The sequence below is a fragment of the Pieris napi genome, chromosome 8 (genome assembly GCF_905475465.1).
Source record: "Pieris napi chromosome 8, ilPieNapi1.2, whole genome shotgun sequence".
In the NCBI taxonomy this organism is placed as follows: domain Eukaryota; kingdom Metazoa; phylum Arthropoda; class Insecta; order Lepidoptera; family Pieridae; genus Pieris; species Pieris napi.
In genome coordinates this window covers 934,956-953,108 of record NC_062241.1, presented here as the reverse complement: position 1 = coordinate 953,108, position 18,153 = coordinate 934,956, and the positions used below count along the sequence as shown (strand labels likewise).

Here is an 18,153-nt window from a genome sequence, read left to right as displayed (position 1 = left end):
TAATAGTTTTTAAGTTTAATTTTATAACAACAGAATTAAAATAGGTGCAAAGATACGCAAAACTAATTATGGATTTGACAAATAACAAATTATTAAAAAATTCACACTACAAAATTGTTATAAAGTATATATAATATTGAACACATAATATACACAATATACAGTTGAGATATCTACGCGTTATAGTATAATACAGCGTTATATGTGGTACAGAAAAAACGTTATATAGAGGTTTACTGTATTTGCAGTTCCAGAAGAATATGTATGCTTTAAAGTACAAAGACATGTGACGTCACAAATTGGACGCACACATATTACTTACAAGCAAGGAAATCAAATACAGCGCAAATTTTTGCTAAATAGAAACTTAAACCTTATTAAGAGAATACTTAATAAAATTACCGTAAGTAGAAAGACTGTTGTGAAATATGTCAATTAATGTTCGTAATTAAATTAAAAGCGTGATAGCCTATTCACAGGTTCAAAAGTAGCGGATAAGCGAGCCGTAGGTACGTTACAATTTATTTTAAATAAAATAAATTACTTATTTCTAGTTATTCTAGAATTTAAAAAAAATACTAAATTGTAACTGCAAGATGATAGTTATGTATTTTATACAAATAAACATGGTTTTAATCTTCGGAGTTTTAGAGTATCTAACTCGAAATGGTGTAAAGAAGCCTCGTACTGTTGTAGGACGCACCAAATTTCACTGCAAAAAAAGTGAGATATAATTATTTATCTTTTTAGAAATAAAAAATTTCGCTTTTGAGGTATTAAGATTGTGTGTCGTAAGATTTGTCATAACAATTCCTTTAACCAGAATTGTGATAATGAGGAAGTCGGTTTGCCTAACCTAAAAAAGTTGACGGCTTGTCAGGCACAGGAGGCTGATGACCTACTTGCTTATTAGATTGACGTAACTTATAATTTTAATATAATACAGAAATCGCAGGTCCAGAATTTAAAAGGTAGCGCCACTTATTTATTTATCGCATATTCTAAAATACTACGGACAAATGATGGATTTGTGTCGTGCAAAATCTTGACAATCAAAGCATGAGGATGTTCATAGGATCTTCAGGCCCTTGAATGATACGAATTCAAAGAGAAAATGATTATATTTAGACGAATTTTATTTGTTTGGTGACTCATTGCTTTTCAAATAAACACTGATGTTACAAGGAGCGAAGAACTTATCAAGTTTAGCAAGACTAGCAAATTACATTGCAAGTTTTATGCAGTTCACTCAAGTTAAACAAGCTACCAATAAAGCGAACGCGCAATGACAGTGATGAGTCAGCAAATTTACACATCGCCTGTGAACTATCTCATCGACGAGAGAACCGTTTGGCGAATACAAGTATTCGTAGATTGAATTTTCAGATATAAAAGTTTAATCAAAAACTTTACAGCTTCGCGCGTGATGTATTGCCTGAAAATGGATAACTCATAAAGCTATATTTTACGTCAATACTAAACTAGAGAGATAAATAAACCTTCGGGAACCTAATTTCGGGAGTCTGTTTATGTCTGACTAGTATAGAGGGTTGTTGCTTGACTACAGACCACACGCAATTTATCATCTTTATTTCGTGTAATGCCCCTCGTATGGCATACGCTAGAAGTCTCTGCCCACTTCCATCGCTTTATATAGGTTATACCTTTTTCATTCTCGCGAAAGTTCTCGCCTCTATTTTCTTGTGAAATATTCTTACTCCCAAAACGATGATGCAAAGGACTCTAGTGTTGAACATAGCACGCTACTAACATTTTTAACTTTTTGCTACCATTTTTAATGTATTGAATTATTTTGATTTTTGTTTTTTGTTGCAGGTAAATTATTTTGTAATAGTACGACGGTAAGGAAATTAAGATTTCTAATGTATGTTCTGCGGCCTGCTTATATACCAGACCCTGCAAGTTAAGTACATAAAGATTTTTAGTCACTATTAACAAAACTGAATTGTTATGTATAACATAATATATAATAAATTATTTATTTTTACACTTCATTGCACAACATAAAAACTATTTACTAAATATAAAAAAATATTACAATGCAACGGGCGGCCTTGATGCGTTTGATCTTATTTATATATTTCGAAATATCTTGTAAGAAAACTCTACGTTAAACTAACAACAATTCCCTCTCTATAGATAAAAACATTAATCATTGTATCTATGGAAAAAAAGATTCACAAAGCTACTTTGGCCATATCCAATTAAAATTAGGAAAGTCTCCAACCATTTTAGATGTGATCTTGGTGAAAATATTTAAGTTTTATTGGTAGTGTAGCGACACCTATAATCTGTGCCTACGAATCACCGCGATGATGTCACACCCTGAATCGCGCTCACGAAGTTCCGGCCGCTGTATACAACTTCTAGGCCAATGGAGCCTTCGGGCTAGTCAGTGGTCAGACTGGTCGAGGATCCTCCCTTTAGATTATTAAACAGTACACCATCCGTTCTCCTCAGGAGCTAGTAGTTTAAATGATCCTAATCCTTGGGATTTTTTTTTTTAAGACAATTCACACCAATTGACCTAGTCCCATGCTAAGCTGGTGAAGCTTGTGTTATGGGTACTAGGCAACGGATAGACATACATATTATAGATAGATATACATATAAATACATATTTAAACACCCAAGACCTAAGAACAACACCAAATGCTCATTACATCAATGTTCGCCTCAGCCGGGGATCGAACCCGGGACCCATGGATTCGCAGTCAGGGGTACTAACCACTAGACCAATGAGTCGTCATCGATTGATTTGCTCCAGTTCAAACAATTTGTATGACTCAAAACTTAGCCTTTAAAAAGAGTGGCGGAGAGCTTCTTGCCCGCTCTACGCCCTTGACTTGCGAACTGGTAATAAATGTAAATTTATAATTAATTTAACATCTTTTCTGTTGACGTTCTTGAGTGTACTCAGTTAGCTATATGAATAAAGTTATTTTGAGAGTTAGCATAATTTTGCTTAATAAAATTCAAGATTTCAAGGGAAAAACAAATGCCGGGCCGAACAGAATGTCTTGCTGGGGATAGAACTTGGTAGTACATCATTTGGGTTACCAACATTATATGTAAAAAACTACAATTGATGCTATGTACTAAATAAAACTGTACTGAGTCAGTTATTTATAATTCAGTACAATATTGCATTACCTTCTGAAACTTGTACAACGCAAAAGCCTAGAGTTATTCATCATTGATTTTCTCTTCAGGGTCATGTTAGTTTTCTATTAAACCTGACCTTTGTTGACTCAAGGTCGCATGCAAGGCTGTTTGTGAGATGTCGTTTAGTTAGACAAAGGCTTTTTTGTGCAATAAAGTAAAATTCATTGTTATCTTACCTTGGAATGACCTAATTTTAGATGTACATACTAAAAGTATTTAACAGCACAACCAAGAGTCATGTATGTGTCACCGTAAAATTGTAAACACCGTTAGATTGTAATCTATCTCGCGAGATTATAAACTGTCGAAAGATTGTGAACCTCAACGAACTGCTTACAATTTAACGTATTATTATTCGGTAGTTATATGAAATTGTTGGAAAGTAAAATTAATCTGTAATTGACCAAAGAAGTTTGAATGATAACTAAGTTAGTGTAGTACAATCTACCGAATAATAATACGTTAAATTGTAAGCAGTAAGCTGAGGTTCACAATCTTCCGACAGTTTATAATCTCGCGAGATAGATTACAATCTAACGGTGTTTACAATTTTACGTTAACACTGCAAGCGTGCCGCAAGTAAAAGCATTATAGATTTAGCATTTGTGAAATGATACATATTTAATAGTAAAAGAATACGAATTTCCACCTAGAATCAAGCGTTTTTAAATCCGCGCACCATGTGGAACCAGCTGCAACTGAAATATTTCCGAACCAATTCGACTTAGGGTCCTTCAAGAAAACAGCGTACCAATTCTTAAAAGGACGGCAATATTGAGTGTCTAGGGCGGCGGTATCATCGGCTTGAGAATTAACTAAGCATTGTATTAGAAATATAACATAATATTGCAGACGTAATAATGGTTTAAGTATATCAGTGACAACTGGAATCTTAGTACAGTGTGCCTACGGGCGCGCTACTTGCTGGATGAACTTTTCTACGTGTATTGAACAGTCGCTCATACAGTAATGCAAAACATGCACAGGCGTATCAGGCACTTTCTTATTCAGGATAACTTTGTCTTCAGAAAATAATTGATGTAGAGATAGGTATAGAAATCTGAGGCCTAAGAGGTTGCAGCGCCACCGGTTTTTTTAAGTACCATAATCCGATACTACATCTTTATATAAATAAATCTTCTGTGTAATTAAACTCCTCCTAAACGGCTGTATTCGAGAATGGTTTAGATTTTTTTAAGGTGTATGTATTTGTTTTGTATGTGATAGTAAATTGTTTCCGCATGAGAATAATCTGTAATTTTAACTTATTTTGTATAGTTTAATTACATACACAGTAAGATATTTTCTATTAAGTAATTGTAAAACTAATCTTAGTAATTGTAAAGTAATCTTAAACTCGTTTTAATTCCATATTTAATTTACTGTAGTTTCCCATATCTACAAAAATAATCCCACTGAGTAGGTATATATTATTATATCATTCTTTATCGATATTAGTCTAGTTGGCAAGTATCCGCCCAAGATGGTATGCCCTTAGGGACACGCCCTGATTGCTATATCAACCGGTAATTTTATATTGGAAAAGAAATACGTCAGTATATCCAAGATATTATTATTAAAGAAAATTTCTTCCTCATACCCGGCTTATGGTGACATAATATTAGTGTTATAATATATAGGTATGTACGAGAAATCGAACTTTAAGTATTAAAACAGTTATATTTCAAGCAATTAAAAAGTCTGATTTTATTCCGTTAATTAAGTATTCTTTGAGAGTATCTTAAATTCTCGTACAAAACTTCATTTGTTTTAAACTAATCGAACGGACTCTTTTAGGAATGTTCTATTTTATTTTAAAAATCATTCCAGATAATTTATTTGTAAATATACTATAAAAATTGTTATGGCGTCATACCAGTCCCTATGACGTTGTATGCCAATAACACGCAAACATAAGTTTTTAAAGTGTTAATTGTCATTCTTAAAAGTACACATTGTTTTTCGATTAAAAACAAACTCCAAATTAAACAACCTTTTTAGCCGCTACAACGCTTTTTAGGTGTGGGCTTCAGATTTCTGTATCTGTTTTATGATTATTTGTAAATCTAATAGGCAAGTAGGTGATCAGGCTCTTGTGCCTGACACACGCCGTCGAATTTTTGGGTCTAGGGCAAGCCGGTTTTCTCACGATGTTTCTTCTTCACCGTTCGAGTGAATGTTAAATGCACACATGGAAAGAAAGTCCATTGGTGCACAGCCGGGGATCGAACCTACGATACCAGGAACATGTTGAGACGAAAACGAGAAGTTTTTATTAACTGTTTTATGTCACGTGACCCACAGAAAATAATTATCTTTATCGTTTTCTTATGATAAATTATGTATTACGAACTCCACCCTATAGTGCGGAACCCCCTTTAACGAGTTTTCCATCACCCATATAACGCGGTATTTCAACCTATAACGCGGACTTGACAAATCATAATTTATTTACTTAGTGTGAAATTAATTATGATTTGTCAAGTCCGTAGTTAGGTTTTTGCGTATCTTTGCACCTGTTTGAATTGTATTGTTATAAAATTGAACTAAATAACTTAATTAAAAATGTATTTCATTTTTTGAATTGTTAAAAATACAGTTTTACGAGAATACTCCTACAACGCGATTTCCTATAACGCCTTCCGTGTCTAACGCGTTATAGGGGTATTACCGTATTTACAAGTTATAGTACTCGCACTCATTTTAAAGCCATGTTTTATACAGATAACTCTCAATAACACTTTATTTTAAATTTAGTCAAATAGCCCATTAACACGAAACAAATTATTATATGAAACATGAAAGTGATTTAGTGTAGGTCATATTGCATTAAAATGTGCCAAGGACGCGGCGAACAGCTGGCTGGAGGGTGGGAGCCCAGTGGCCGACTTGCGACCCCCCCGGATGTGACGTCATATTAATACTCGGCACAGGTTTTACTCACAACCTGGAAGTGGCTAATTTGCTAACTCTTTTGTTAAACTGAATTCATTTTGAGAAATTTTTAAACAATAAATTAACCGCCAAACATGTTACTAAACTCAAAACTCGAAGACGTCTGACGGTAGACCAATTCGAGTAGTGGTTTTATTTATTCTTTGAACTCTGAACTAGGTTTTTATGAAGGAAAAATTCGGTAGTTGTGAATGCAACTTTCATTCGCAATGTTCCAGTTAGTATGTAACTACTACTAAGATAGTAAAACATATTAAGGCGAAACGAAGTTCGCGGGGCGCAGCTAGTTATTGATATTTTTTAATAATGTTTGAAGATTTGCTTCATACTGTCAAAATTGACATATTTCAGCGTTGACTTAGTAAATCTTTTTTATTATAGCCAAAAGAATGTCTGTATTTTTTTCTTACAAATGTTATTTGCGTATAATAAATCACCGTGGTTTAAATATCACAAGCTGTTCTGGAGAAAAAAATATTCTATTTCGTCACATTTCAATACTTCCTTGTTTTGGCTTTGTGGTTTCCCTAGAGATGTTATGTAATCTGTGTTGAATGTCACATAACTCGAAGGTTGATATCATTTTCTTATGTAACTTATATACAGGAGGAAATTAAAATGCGGATTTGAATTTCAGTTCTTTGAGTTTGAGTCATAGATACTAGGTTCGATTTGAGAAAAAAGGGTTAGTTATTTATTTATAATCTTACAGCGAACATACATATGTTAAAACAAAACACTTAGACAATATTCAAAGCCAAAACAGATTACATAGATAAACAATACATATATATATAGTTATATTTGAAAACATTAGTAAGACTTTAATGGACAAAAATAAAAAATAACACTGGAATTTAACATTAAGAAACGACAGTTAATAATTTATATTTCAAAGAAAAAACTAAATTGTTACTGCTGAACAAATTCCAGCCTCTTCAAATATTTCCTCACATCCTCTTAAGAAAAGTAGAAAATATCAACATTATTAGTGTCATAATTAGATAAAATCTTATAAGTCCATAAATTGAAAATTTATCTCTGACTTACCTGTATAGGTAAATATTTCTATCCCATATTATGTAGCGTAACTGAAACTTAAACAATTACAATGTTAGAAACGTGCATTGTCATTCATCGTTCACTAAGTCGATGACTGATGACCTGCGAGCATGGAATGAATGACAATGTAGCAGATTTCCATTAGCTTCCCCTAGCGTTGGAACTGATTGATTTCCTCACAAGGATACTCTAGAGGGAGTGAATATAAGCAGAGATTAATTACTTAAGTATTTCTTATGTCATGCAGACTCTTCCCTATAAACAAAAAATATATATATATGTATGTGCAAATGACTTTGACTGTTAAAGAAAAATGTACCTATTGTGTGGACATAGTGCAGTCAATGATATATTAGATAGTGACAACAATCTCGGAGTCTATACGAAAAGTAAAACCAGCGTGGTTTGCCTGTTTCGAACAATATGTATGTGTATTTTTAAGGAATATAAATTTGTCATCATTAAGTATGTAGAGCTGGATAATTCACGGTCCTGACTGGTGCGAAGGGGTAGGGGTCAAAATCTGCAAAATAGCGAAAATATCGCGACCTGTATTCTACACCTTTTATTAATTATTTTTTATTTAACATGATAAGGGACATGTAATATCTTGTCCAAAGTAACCTTATCCAAGATGTATTTGATTTTATCGCCATAGAACAAAAACTGGGATTATTTTATAACTTTAAATACTTGCAAGAATTTTTTTATACAATATTAAAGAAGATCCTAGAATCATGAGCGTCTGACTGGTACAACATTCTTGTGTAACCATAACAAAACAAACCAGTGGCGCTACAAACTTTTTAGGTCTAGGCCTCAGATTTCTGTATCTGTTTCGTGATCATTTTTCAGTCTAACAGGCAAGATCAGATCCTTATGTGATTGACACAAGACTAAGTTTCCTTCACCGTTCGAGCAAATGTTAAATGCGCACATAGACCGAAAGTCCATTGTTCCACAGTCGAGGATCGAACCTACGAACTCAAGGATGAGAGTCCTACGCTGAACACACAATACACTCAAAGTTATAATATAACTTTACTATTGGTGGTCAGTTCTTAAGTGGTAATTTAAAACATTCTCCTGTATCAGTTGATCTTTACCAAATGAACCGCAATCCAGTGACCCGTATAGAACTGTTAAAAGACATCCGAATGTGAAAGAAAGCGGTATCACCGGATTTCCGTACTAGCTGGGAGGAAGCGGCCAATCGAGCGACTAATGAGGGGTCAGAAAGATAGAGAAATTGGCGGACATGATCACTAACTTTTTCAGTGGAGTATAGAAAAGTAAATCTCAATATTTTCTGATCGAAAAACGCGTGGTAATGTTATCCTTTTTATCATGTTTCGGGTCTTGGCTATTATACCAAAATCTTTTTAAATCTTCGTAAATTATGAATTTTTTGATGATGTAATGTATTAATTATTTTCCAGTTACTAAAAAAAAATATTTTCATTTCTATTGAAATGGTGAATTTATTAAATATTTATATATTCACGCCCTTTTCCCGAAGGTATAGGCAGAGACCCCGAATCTCCATTTGCTGTCCTGACATCCTCGCATCATCCACTTTGATGACATTCAACATGCATTCTCGTCGGTTATGGGTACTTTTAACTTGTCCCTTCTCTTGTACATCATGGTTTTGGTCCAGTTTTGTACCCAACCCGACTTCACCATCCACGGTTGCCTTGTATATTCTAATAAATTTCTTAAAAGAACTAAAATGCCAAAAGGTTTTAAACGAAACGTGTAACATGTGTTTGTATGTGGTGCATATTTAATACGCACACTACAATACAATACACATATTATCAGCCAGCCTCTGCTCAACTTCAGCTTAAAAACATCTATCTTACAAAAAATCGGTACGACTCCTTTAATTATTATAATTAACTAAATAACGTCCTAATTTCAAGCTGGAACGTATAGACCAATTTCCAATATTACACTGATTAACCCATATTCTCAATTTTAATTAGTTTATAGACTGCATCACGCGCTAACAATCTACTACGTGTCACACGTTTGTAAGCAATTTGATAATATTCTCATGTAGTGGAAGCATTGGCATTGTATAATTTCCTGTGCGAGGTATTCCTCGCTGGACTTATCAAAGTATCAAAAAGTAGGTCGATATAGGATCTTTCTATTTCCCGCTTTGTTTGTGCGGCTATTGTTTCAGTTAGGAATTTATATTGCTTCCATTCGCTGTCCAACTGGGACACGGAATAAATGCATTTTACTACGCAAATGTTACGTTATTTACATGTTACGTAAAGCGTATGTATGAATATAATGTTCAAAGACCTGTTATAAAGCCTGCTATAATAAAGTTCGTACTACTGCTAGAGTGGTTTAAGTACTTTTATGGCTCTCAATAGCAGAGGTTCTGGTGAGGGTCGAGTCCCATATAAGCTGCTGCTTTCGGTTGCAGGGGATGCGGACTCGGATTTCTCTGAATCTTTGTTTAAATTAATTAATAGGCACTGTACTACCAGATATTAAAACATCTGATCTATATAAGTTACCATTTGTTTTTGTTTCAATTTCTTTTGGGAACTGTGGAATTGACTCCCGGTGGGGGTCTTCCCTAAGAGATAGGAGCTCCAATTGTTTAAAATAAAGAAGTCTACTCCAATTCGCACTACCGCTAGAGTGGTTTAAGTAGATACTTTTATGGCTCCAACGTATAGTCTACGTTTTGTAGATCCTGTTTATATAGAATTTTGATTAGCGGCGTTTTTGTTATTTGGAAGGATAACGGGTGTGTTTCTTGTAAAGAAATCGCTTTAGGAATACCTCTAGTTGCTGTAGGTTATACACAGAGATGGCGCAGAGGCTATGGGAACTTGGAGAAAGTAATCGTGGTTGGTAACACAGAAGGCAAACGATCAAATGTATCGGTCAAGTGAATTACACATTGTCTTCAAAACTGTACACTGTTATAAGACAGACGCTGGACAGAAACCGGTGGAAATAGATTCTCCTCTCCAGATCCTTGCTGACTGTGATGCTCAAACATGAGCTACCTACTGAAGAGAGAGAATGCAACAAGTATTTCATTCGCAAACAAAGAATACTCAAACACGAGATACTAAACCGAAAATGGAATATGAAATAGGTAATACAAATATTTACAAAATAGAAATTTGTACTTATTATTATATACTTAAAGTGCTGATCTATTTTTCGTTAACAATAATAATCCAGTAGGGCTACAGCCTACACCCCTATTAGGATGGGACCCCTAATAGGGTCTTGAAATCAGATTGCATGCGTCACATGTCATCAGCTTTTGGTTTTGAGAAATGCCGGTATTCTTACGTTTGCCTTCACCGTAGGAGCAATTGTTAATTGCGCACATGGAATGGTGCACGAACTCTCCAGAGGGATGAGGGTCGCACGTTTAAGCCACTAGGCCAACACTGCTCATTTAATATCCTGTTCTTTATGTATGTGTACCATTTGTTGGCTGACCGTTGTAATAAATAATTCGTTAGTTCGTATCTAAGTATTAGGTAACGAATAGGCCGAGAACGTAATATATTGGAGTAGCGCTTGATTAGAATTCATTGCGCTTTTGTTGGGCAGCGGTCGCGTGCTGTACTGACGTGGATATATGACTGTTTTTTTGATTATATTCTTTTGTAGCTGGTTTAATGTTCTTATTATGTCAAATTAAATCAATCTTCTTTATGCAATGTTAATTCTATTGAATTGTATTTACGCTTGCCCCAGCGTAAATTGTGATGTCATGTAGTCGTACGATTTGATAGGTGTAAATCTCTCTGCCCTGGTAGAAGGCGAGAGCAGCCCCGGAGCCTCTCTGACACGGCCTTGTAGGAACTTGAATAGCAGAGGTTCTGAGGGTCGAGCCTCATATACACTGCTTCGGGGCAGGGGATGCGAACAGGGGATTGAATTGGTGAATTTCTGAATCTTTTGTTTGCCCTCCTATATAAAAAAAACAATAAATTCCGTAATAAACTCAAGAGTAAACATTACTTAAATTCCATATAACAAGACGCTTTAAGAATGTTCTTCTAATAAACGATGCTCCGATAATATCCCTTTACAACATAATTAGATAGCCATCTTTCCATCGCTGCTTAAGTACGTCCTAAGACGTTAAGCCTCCCCTAATTACAGTAATGGTAAATAATATTAATATTATCGCAATATCGTTGATAACATTGTAATTAGGTCATTATAACGAGGTTAGAATATCCCTATTGTGATTCCGGGTTTATAGAGTTCTGGGTAGTTGTTATAGGTTAATACGTTGACTATTTTATATTATCATACCAGTAATATGTTTATTTTATTTTTGCTCTCAATCACTCATGTTAATTAGGACATATATATTAACATAGGTTATAGAAAGGATATACATGTGTGAAAATAACATGAGAACTTAACAAGGCACAGCGCGAACCATCTTCCGCACAATGGAGTAGTCCGCAATATGGTAATAGTCGTGATTTCTTTCTTATATATTTTTACGTATATATGTTTTCTAAGCAGTCTTAAGATATCTGAATATTATAATTACAAAAGCCACAAGAAAGATGACAGCGCTACCAACCTAGTTCTCAATCGTCGAGCTCGTAAAACGAATTAGCAATGATGCTTTATGACATACGGGAGAATCGTTATAACGCTAGCCTTCGTTATAACGTCATCCGTTCGGAAACTTTGCAGCAGGAGCTGGAGAGGAGAGGCAGGAGTGTTGTCAGTTTTATTATTTCCTCTTCCTGAATCCTTTTTGTTTCTTTTTCTCGTTTCCCTCTCTTGACTGAGCCTTTGTTTTTTTAAACTGCTCACAGATTTTGACCGCAGTGGTCACAGATTTGCTTTCGCCCTTTAAGGTACGGGCGGCTTCTAGTTGAAGGAAGGTGCTTTGTTGAACGGCTGCTTTGCTTGCTGATCTTTTTGATATCACTACTCAAAATCAATTTAAAGTATTATAACATTATTTTTCTTTCTTTTTTTGCGACTGAGGCGCAAACTAGCTGATGTGGTCTCTGGCAGAATGACCAGCGCTGTGGAACATTCTGCTCCTCAGCATAATGCTGAGCCAAAGCCCATTACAGCCACAGCTCACACGCATTACACGCTTAAAACGAAACGAATGGGAAAAGGAAAAAAAGATTTTTTTTTTATATTATATGTGTCATTATTTTTATATTCAATTTTTTTCTTTGATTATTGTTATTTTGTGTGTTTTTGTTTGTAATAAATGATATGTCTATGTCTATCATCATCTCATGTTATCACGATGCAAGTTTTACTTTAAACATCTGCAATAGATTGTATAATCTAGGCCTGTGTTGCAACATATAATCATCCATTTTTTTGGCGCCTCGCCAGCCGCTTGCTACAACCGAATTTCGGCCTTGTACACATGGACAATGGGAGAGTTGAATGTGTTAGAGTGCTATGACGCACATTTATATTTTGAAATTGTTGTAAAATTTTAATATGGTCATTTGACGTCCTTGAAAAATTACGATTTCCGCCTTAGACTGGTTTTTAAAGGAACTTATGAGGTTTCTGAAACGGGGTTTTCTATACATTTTAAGTATGTATGTCTTAATTTAATTTTTTTTCTGAACTGCATTACTTTGCTTACGATAAAATATATCGTGAAAATTTCAAAATCATGTTCTATAAATATATATACATTTTCGTCATAAAATGAATTCAAAGTGTCAAAAATTGGCTATGTTTGTATTTTTTTCTATCCAGCGAAGTTATTTAAACCGTGTATCGATCTTTTGAAAATGGATACATAAACTACTCAACTCCACCATATATTTTTTCCATTCGCCCTACTTCAAGAAACGATGACGAAAAGTTTTTGGAGTTGGTGACCAGATAGGCCCTTAAGCTTGTAAACGTAGTCAAAAAATCAGCGAAACTGTCAATATGTTTTCTCTACTTATCTTCTCTGCCCACAGAAAATACCAATAATCAGGAGGCAATTATTGTTATTCTATGCAATAATCTATATGTCCTACTTGTGGTTTCGTTAAGAAGATGGATAATCCCGAGTAAAGCGTAAGAGACAGGGCAGCTAGTTCTCAATATACATTTTGATTTTGGATGCCATGATTGAAGTGGTCTTCAATTTTGATCGTGAGCTGCCCGCATTAAGTGAATGTATTAAATTGGCCTAATCGAGGTGACCGGTTCGATTCGTTATAATTTCAGAGTCAGGGTGAATGGGACCGCTGAAAGTGGGTCGGTAATAGGGCTGTCAGACAAAATTACTATTAATATCAAATAATAATGATCTCTTATTCAGGTATCTATAGTTCGTACTTGGATATTTGAAATACATATGAGATAACAACTATATTTATATATTTTTGAAATTGATTGTATACAGGTTGTGGCGTAACGAAGGGATAATATGGTTGTTGGAGTTGGAGTCTTGACACCACAAAGAGAGTAGCAAAGAGACTATTTTTTTGTTTGTTGAAAATTTGGAACATCTAAAAAAACGAGTTTTTTACTAAACATAAAACACATTTCTCTAAACTGCCGTCTTCTACCCGCAAGTACTATATTATCCATTCATTACGCCACATTTTTTACATGTTAAATAAAGATAGATAATAATAATTAGTGGCGCTACAACCTCTTTAGGTCTGGGCCTCGGATTTCTGAATCTGTTTCATGATCATTTTTAAATCTAATAGGCAAACAGGTGATCAGCCTCCAGTGCCTACACACGACACACGCCGTCTACTTTTTAGGTCTAACGCAATCCGGTTTCCTCACGATGTTTTCTTTCACCGTTCGAGTGAGATGTTAAATTCGCTCTAAACTAAAGTAAATTTAAAATGACGTTTAAGTTCGGTTCGATTCAATAATTAATTTATTTAAGTTTAGTAATTTTTGGCAGCCCTATGACGTATCGATTTTGCGGTCTGTATCACTGTATCAGGTGAATTGGACCCGTAAAATTATTATAATTGCTAGATTAGCACTAGACCGCAGTTGACTCGAACGATTAGGAGGTGGAAATATTAATAAGTTTTATCCTTACGGAATTACCTACACTTGTTCCATGGCAAATAAATTAGCATTTTCCTAATTATATCGAGTTATATATTTATTATTTTATTTTTTTATCATTTATGTTTACCATAATTGTCATTTTAGAATAGAAAGCAATACTATATTCTAATGCTAAAACTACATTATATAGCATTTTGATTCGATTTGTATATATTATCTATGACCTTAGACCTCCTCCAGAACTGAGAACTTAGAGCTCAAATAATTTCGTTTCATGTAAATAAATATTTAATAAGTCTGCTAATAACAAATCCACTCTACTTTGGAGTTTTTCGTATTATAATTGACGGCTGTCTTCCATAATAAAGCCTGATCTTAGGGTGAAATATTTATAGAGCGTTTCGTACGAAGAAAAATATTATATATTTGTGTGCGTGTTGCGTGAGTGTGTGTGGTGTCTTTGTCCAATTTAAGCATACTTTAGTTTGCGTTTTTGCTAAGCTTTTGTTCCCCGAACCTCATCTAAGAACTGCTTGAGGCTTGAACATCTCAATTTAATTTTACATATGACTTGACTTAAAATCCTATGACCAAGTGCCACAATCAAGTGTAGAAAACCAGCCTGAGCCAGTAGCTCTTCTAATATCACTCCACGTCATTCCATCTTCTCTCGCCTCTGCATTGTTTCCAGGTCTGTTTTGGGCAGCCACATATCCTTTTGCCTTGAGGATTTCAGTGGAGAGCTTGCTTGGCAATGTGACTGGGATCCCTCCAAAGCGTATGGCCCACCCATTTCCACTTTATTATTATTAAATTATATATTTACACTAGCTGACCCGGCAAACGTTGTTTTACCATGCTGGGAAAAAAAATTTAGTTGAATAAAAATAACTATATATCTACAATAATAAAAAATAGGGGTTGATCGTAGAGGGGTGAAAATTAGGGGTAGTATGTATTTTTGTATGGTGTATCATAAAAAAAAAAAAACTTAGGGTGGACCCCTTATCGCTTAGGGGTATGAAAGATAGATAGTAGCCGATTCTCAGACTTACTGAATATGCATAAAAATTTCATCATCGGTCGAGCCGTTTCGGAGGAGTATGGGAACGAACATTGTGACACGAGAATTTTATATATTAGATATTTACATATGATCTATGTTTAAATAACATAACCCAAAACTTTAATTACAAAAGCCAGACAGAATTTAATTTAAGCAAGTTGGCAATTTATGTTGTTTGAAACTTTATATTTGAGTAAAATTTTATACAGAAGGTGGACTTATTAAAATTTCTTACGCGAATTATTTCGGCTCTAATAACGCGACTTGGAGGCTTTCACGGTCTCAGCTCCCGCGGGCTTTCAGGAAAATGTTGTGGAAAAATAAACCTACCCTCATTCCTTGAAATATGACCACCTAAAGAGGTCACAGATTAATCAGGCCAGTGGGTACGAAGGTTGTGCTGTCCGGATCCTTGAGTATTAAAACAAATTAAAGTTTTATAAGATTTATATTTTATATATAATATGAGGAAATTGTTTTTTTATATAGATTTTCTTTATAAATATTAAACGAAATGGAAGTGCTTTTCTTCGACAGTCAATTCTTTTTTAATTTATTAAATACATTACATTTGTATAGGTACTAAATATTTCTCTGTTTTATTTAGATTCGTGTTTATTAATAAATATTGAATGATATATAAGTGCTTTTAATCTATCAATTAATTTTTAATTTATTTGAATGTTTCGTGGGTCATCTGTGTGCTTGAAATAATAGAGGATTTTATTTTTTGATTCTATATTAACAAGACGCATACAACAATAGAATGTTGTTAATTGCTATGTAACTGATGCAATGTAACAGTTTAAGAGAGGGCCTACGTCTGGTTATACTCTGGGGGCGTAACTTCGACGATTTAGGAAATTGCCACGCTTATAAAACTAAGAAAGTCTGAGGAAGCAAAATGTACAGTAATATGTGTGTGTGCACTTGGCTCGTACATTATTAAATACTTTAGCATTTGGCACCAAATATTTATCGTTTATTTCCTCATATTAGAAGCTAATATTATGTTTATATTATAAGTGACGTCAGGCAATTTATTATGTCTATTAACCTTCTGAGATTGTCTCCTTCCTTTTCTGATTATTGTTTATTTTTGTCCACATACGTATTTTACATAATTTTGATACTTTTATTTAATATTAGCGTCAGACGAAGGTAGACGCCGCTCAGGCTGTCATTACAATAAAATTTAACACATAATGAAGTGTGTCACCTCGGAATGGTATTATAGTTTTTTTTTTCAATTAGGTACATAATATAAAATAAAACAATCAATCAGTGGCCCCTACAACCTTTTTAGGTCTGGGTTCAGATCATTGTCTAAATATATCTAATCCTCCTGTGGCTGACACACGCCGTCAACTTTATGGGTCTAAGGCAAGCCGGTTTCCTCACGATATTTTCCTTCACTGTTCGAGCTAATGTTAAATGCGCACATAGAAAGAAAGTCCATTGGTGCACAGCCGGGGTTCGAGCCTAAGACCACTGGGATAAGGATCGCGCGGTGAAGCCACTAGGTCATGTTCTTCTACTTTGGTGACTCTCCGTTACTTGAGGTTGGCCGTCAGTCTCGTGAAAAATGTCTTGTCCTGTCCCAGATGCCTTTGCAACTCTGTCCCATCAAAGGGACGCCAGGTACTCGGGGCCGTACTAAACTTTTTCATGATTACTTATCTGATATATAAAATAGCTTAATAATTACGTTTGGAAACATTTTAATAAACAAACAACTTACGTTTACTTTAATTTACAAACCTAAGTTAATAATACATTACTATGAGAGGCTTGAGAGTCGTATATCTTTATATATCTATACCATACACCATTATTGACAAGTTTTACTGTTTACAACAGTCTGTGGTCAGTTTGAAATATGAGACGGAATGGGAGAAACAGGTCAATAGGCGCTTAAGGCAGCCACTGATTTATGTCTATCGCCCGAAGGCGGCATTACCGTTTATTGTTCGTCACGCGATATCTCTTAGTTTTGGTCCTTTATACCTATTGTTACATATCCAGATATCTTTATGGATTCTCGACACGACTCATACGAATGCTATAGAAATCACCCAAAAATCGAATGGTCCAACCGGAGTTGTGTGATTGATGAAAAATTATGAAAGACTATATTTTAGATTATAGATTATACCTACTATTGCAGCTATTTTAATAAGGCGGTATCACTTAACATCAGATGAGCCTCCTGCCCGTTTGCCCATTGTTATATAAAAATAAAATAAGTGTCCAATACGTTTCCTATAGACAATTACAAAAATAATAATATTATTATTATTTTTACAATTCTACGCGTCGTAATATAACTGTTATTTTACAGAAACCGAGTGTCAATGAGCAAAAACAATAGTGGTATATATAGATGTCTAAAATCAGCTTAAAGTTTGTAAACATTAACCCAGTTTTATTACTTCAAGGACGGCTTTTGTTTGTCTATGGTTTGTACTAGCTTTGTCATTACTGTAAGTTCTGTCCATACGACATTGACATAGATCTATATTTCACTTGTGTTGAATTGTTACTTTCAGAAAATAAGCGAATGTGGAAAAAATTATTTAATGAAAAATATAGTTTGCCTCCAGAGAGATTTGAACTCTCGACCCCTGGTTTACAAGACCAGTGCTCTAACCCCTGAGCTATGGAGGCTACGGAATGGAATGTTAAAATTGCGGTCCTTTTAAGGATAACATTAGGTTAAAAAGAAAATGTATGAAGTGATTTTAGATTGCGTCTTGAGAAATATTCTGTAATAGAATCCTAGTTTTTGTTAAATTTTGAAGGTTATCTAAAGAATCACTATTTGAAATTAAATTGTTTGATGTTTTTAA

The 18,153-nt window shown here is 34.4% G+C and overlaps 1 protein-coding gene and 1 non-coding gene across 2 annotated transcripts in view; one reads left to right on the top strand and one right to left on the bottom strand.

The window, feature by feature from the left end:
* The window catches only part of LOC125051472 (ubiquitin-like protein 3), a 162,646-nt gene that overhangs the window by 124,379 nt on the left and 20,114 nt on the right, over positions 1-18,153 (top strand). The gene's annotated exons all lie outside the window — the stretch shown is intronic.
* Trnat-ugu lies at positions 17,899-17,971 on the bottom strand. Its single transcript has one exon. It is a non-coding gene; the product is annotated as a tRNA-Thr (tRNA).